Here is a 4,664-nt window from a genome sequence, read left to right as displayed (position 1 = left end):
GCCATCCCTTCTGCGCTGGATACTCTTCTCACCGCCGCTGGCCGCAAAGGGCCTGTGCGTGAACGGGCCCCTATTCACTTCGCGTGGAGGATCGCCCAGGCGCAGCGCCGGGCTGTGGCTTCGCCGGTCGAGGATGTGCCGTTTCCAGTTCTTTCCTCTTCGCCGAGTCGCTCAGGGAAGAGCGTGCTGATAACGTGTTTAAATTGAGATCGAGAGAGGAACGAGAGACAAACATAATTTTTGTTCTTATTGATGATGGGATTACACATATATAGCCCCTGAAGGGGTACGACGGAAGGGACGTGAGGCAACTGTCTCAGTTAGAAAAAGAAGGGATTAATAGGATTAATTAAATCCTAACAGTTTGATTGGATAATCACATCATATGTGGCCTGATTATGACTAGTAAGCTTGCACGTGCAAATGCACGTCTCCACTAATATTACAAACATACGAGAGAATTAAAATACATAGAAATAATTTTGTTTGCACCAGATATTGGTTCAAGTTGATTGATCAGGACAGAGCATTGTATTGACAATACCCAACATAAAGTTCTTATCAATTGGATAAATGCAAGAGAGCATAATAGTTGGTGCAACACTTGAATATACATAAAACTAATACTGGTGGAAAGCTTGCATACATGAAGCATAGAGCTTCGTCAGATAACCTTCCACGTGAAAATATAGCAACCCACGATTGCGATATCTCAACATATCACATTACAGACATGTAACACAACAGTCTAAGAAAAACTTGTAATTACGAGATACTTGTCATGAATAATTTCTCCCATCAACATCATCGCAACTTAGCACAATTCATGTTCTTTTTTGCAGAAGGTCGATCTTATTTCTTCTAACCTGTGAGCTATATGGATCTTGGAGCTGCAGGTAGATGGCCACATCTCAGTTCAAAGCATGTTTGTAAGCCAAAATTATACCTAACGATATAATCTACACAAACCTAATGCTCGGGCATAAATACTAAACAATCAATGGCTTAACAGTTGATGGTGAAAGTACATTACAAGTTGAAGTTTCTGGTTCCAACAAATTCCAGCTATTAGTTTCCGTCCGCCAATAGTTTATTATCATATTAACCAAGGTTTGTGCTTCACTTGTGGAGGTCGCCGGTAGAAACTATTTGTGCATAGAAGTGTCTTTCAAGCTAACAAAATTTTAAATTAAGTTCCATTTTCATCCATCACTACACATTTTAATTTCTGTGTGCAGGAAAAAAATACCTTGATGACGATGCTCAATGCAGAAGAAGTCAACATCATCTAGGTTGACATTGACATACCGTTCATCCAAATCCTTGTCAAGATGAGTGCAAGAAGTTCAGACAGAAGCTAGGAGACAGGAAAGCCAATCCATGTGGTAAGTCATAGTAACTATGATGCAGAAGCCCTTACTATGTATTCAATCACAGTTTCAACTTCTAGATTGCACACTGACAATGATTACCTTCCCCGGAACCTGACAGTATCAGTATCTATATGTATGAAAAGCATGGGTGCTCCATCTCCATATCCATGATGTTCCCTGGTAGAGTTAGTTCTTCATACCTGCAAGAAGCAACACTTTTAGATAAAAATGATACTGCTTTCTTATTCATATGACATATCATTCTCCATCAAACCATTTTGTAGCCATTCTATGCTAGTTTTACAGATGTAAAGTGAAAAGGTGTATGAAAGATCTAACAAACAGAGTCAAACTTTTGAATATAACTTGACGACAATGGTACAGTAGCAAGATGTTAAATATCGCACTTGGAGTGCTAACCAACTCCAAAAGGCAAACAAGTCCGCCCGTTAAACATGACAGAGTGTTAAGAAATGTTAATAGTTTTGGAAGGTGTTAAAATCCCCTCCGAACATACATTAAGTGCACAGTTAATTAATACAATCAATTAGCCGCTAAAAATCTGTACCGCTTTGTCCTCACGAATATTCCACATGCGCAACCGCCGCACCATCGCTCCTCTGCCCCGTGCTGCGTCCCAGGCCTCCGCTCCTCTGTCCCGTGCTCCTATAAACTATCAAAGGAATGAGAACTTGACATAATATGGTTGGAACATATATAGTTGAGATTTCATTGGGCTACATTTTTGTGTGAATGCAAAGGAGATCTAACATATTTATGGGAATGTTCGATCTTTTTTGCAAATGCAACCAAATAAACAAATTAAAACTAATACATTTACAGGAACATTCAACCTTTTTAGACAATCCAACTAAAGCACATCATATCCAAATAGGAAGCACCCTAAAAAAATATACTGTACAGAACCATCACATGAAAATCTCTAACTTGAGCTGAAAGGTCTAATGTCATGAGTGTACCAAGCAGAGCATTTATTTTCCAAGCAGAGAGGCTGCAGGGTGCCTTGTATGCATTCAACAAAAGAACGGTAGAAGATTTGTCTCAATAGGAAATACTTATCACCAATAAATCTTTTATTGGAGGGGTAAAAATTCTTAATACAGTGGGACACTCTACAGCACTACTGCCGATATACTTACGCCAAACTTGTAGCATGTAACACTCATTCAGTACTGTCCATTAGCAAGTATTGTTCTCTTTAAACTTTTCTTATGCTAAAAAATAGATAACTGCAGTTTTGCACAATGCACTACTTATCCTATATTCAGGTTCTGCTTGCGTGGGATGACGCAGTTACCTACAGGGCTGGTGTGGATTACTAACAGGATGACATAGTTAACTGCAGAATCATGTTTCACTTTACTAAGTCTAATTGATCAGTACACAATTAGCGCTCACAGAAATCTATGGTGTTTCACCTAATAGAAAGAATTTTTTAGGGCTATCAATAAAAAGTGGTTAAGATATAAACGCTCTTATATTTCTTTACAGATGGAGTATTTTATAAAGTTAACATACATTAGAACTATTGAAAACCGTCAGAATTCACATGCATTGTTCTCAATTTCACCGCCAGAACTATTGTAGATGCCATTATTTTGTCGAACCGATTAACGTTTCTCAGCTATATCTAAATAATTTCATTCTGTCATATGCAAATTTCGGTTACAGAAAGCTGCAGGATATTTGGACAACCATGTACTGTATTTTGAAGATGAAGAGAAAAAATAAGCTGCTAGCTCATGGGAAAGGATTTCGTTGAGCGCATCAACTCATGGCTTCGTGGGCCTAACGGAGCAAAGATGAATTGAGTTTTGAATCATTTAATCAAATGATTATTAAGGCTGCTAAATGAATCATCAGTGTACATCCTTCAATACAAAATGATAATCATACATGGCAAGAACAAATACAAGTAAAGTGGAAGATAACAAACTTTCTGGCTTCACTCATTTTCAGTTTAACAGTTTTCAAAATAACAAACTTTCTGACTCATTTTCACACAAGTAATGTGGAAGATAACAAACTTTCTGACTATGCCCATCAAGCCTAAAATAAATCCTATTACCATCATTTCACCACCACACAGTTTTCAAAAGGAGTAAAAGAAACATCTTTTGCATACGACAATTGTAAGCTAGATATTCAGATCTAGGAAGAGTTGCAAAATTCTCCCAGTATAGTTATCCTTCCTAGCAACAAGCAACAAACAAATACTTTACTACCATGGAATCACATTTTCAGGGGAAGCAACCAACAAAAGTTTACAAAGGGGCAGAGGAAGCACTCACTGACGATGGCTTGGCAAAGGCCTGTACGGCTGTACCATGGTCCTGCCGCCCATGGTGAGGAGTTTCCCAAGTAGCCTATCGGCCTGCCAAATCATCATCAGCAGAGCGTCAGCCACACCCACACAGTTAACAAACATTGCTCGAGTAGAGATCAAACTGAGAAATAGATCGAAAGGCCAGCACACTGTCGTCTCGGTCTGGTTCTGTTCTCCGCCTCTCTCCAATGGTGGCAAAAACTCTAGGCAGGCACGGTTCATCTCGTCTCAAGGGAAGACGTGGGGCCCGTGAGCAGGACCAGAGGATCGCAGGGCCACGGGCCGCGAGGGCGAGGCAGATGAGGGCCAAGAGGAATGGCTCCCTCCAAGCTTGACACCGACGGCAATTGCGGTGATGCATCCTCGAGTAGCCACGCAGACCCGATGGAGGAATGTTCAGGAGATGGACCTCACCTTGGTAGGCGGCCATGCGAGGAGAGGGCGACATCAACAGAGTGTTGGATGGTCCTGTACAGAACGGCAGACCACACTCCTTCCGCACCGAACAACGATGACAGCACCTCGATGCTCGCCACGGATCGAGGTCCTTGGCCTAGTCTTCCGTGGGAGAAACGGCTACTGCTGAGAAGTTGCCTGCGAAGCGAAGGAGTTAGAGGTGGGATGAGATTGAGTCAAAATAGATCTACCTTTCATTTCAAAATATATCGCTTGCTCACAGCCCATGATTCAATATCTTGAAACAATGAAACATGTGGTTTTTTTATTCAAACTACAATGTAGTTTTTTTTAACTCAAACTCCAATGTAGAGGAAACTTAACAAGATGCATTTCCTTCTCGTTATATTATATTTCAGATTATATATTAACTCCATGGCGTAGAAATTCCCGTGCTAGCATTCCAAGGTCCTCATCATTTGCACCAGGTGAACCTCTTATGAATCAGCAGAATACATGAAGCTCATCCCGGCAGCTCCGGAACATTC

The 4,664-nt window shown here is 40.7% G+C and overlaps 1 long non-coding RNA gene across 1 annotated transcript; it reads right to left on the bottom strand.

The window, feature by feature from the left end:
* Positions 1-522: 522 nt before the first annotated feature.
* On the bottom strand, positions 523-4,321 carry LOC123041213 (uncharacterized). The gene is made up of 4 exons (XR_006418422.1): positions 3,686-4,321; positions 1,942-2,046; positions 1,250-1,573; positions 523-890 (listed from the first exon to the last, which is right to left on the bottom strand). It is a non-coding gene; the product is annotated as an uncharacterized lncRNA (long non-coding RNA).
* Positions 4,322-4,664: the final 343 nt, after the last annotated feature.

The sequence above is a fragment of the Triticum aestivum genome, chromosome 2B (assembly GCF_018294505.1).
Source record: "Triticum aestivum cultivar Chinese Spring chromosome 2B, IWGSC CS RefSeq v2.1, whole genome shotgun sequence".
Classification (NCBI taxonomy): domain Eukaryota; kingdom Viridiplantae; phylum Streptophyta; class Magnoliopsida; order Poales; family Poaceae; genus Triticum; species Triticum aestivum.
Note: the sequence above shows the minus strand (reverse complement) of the source record. Positions and strands in the feature narration are given on the sequence as shown.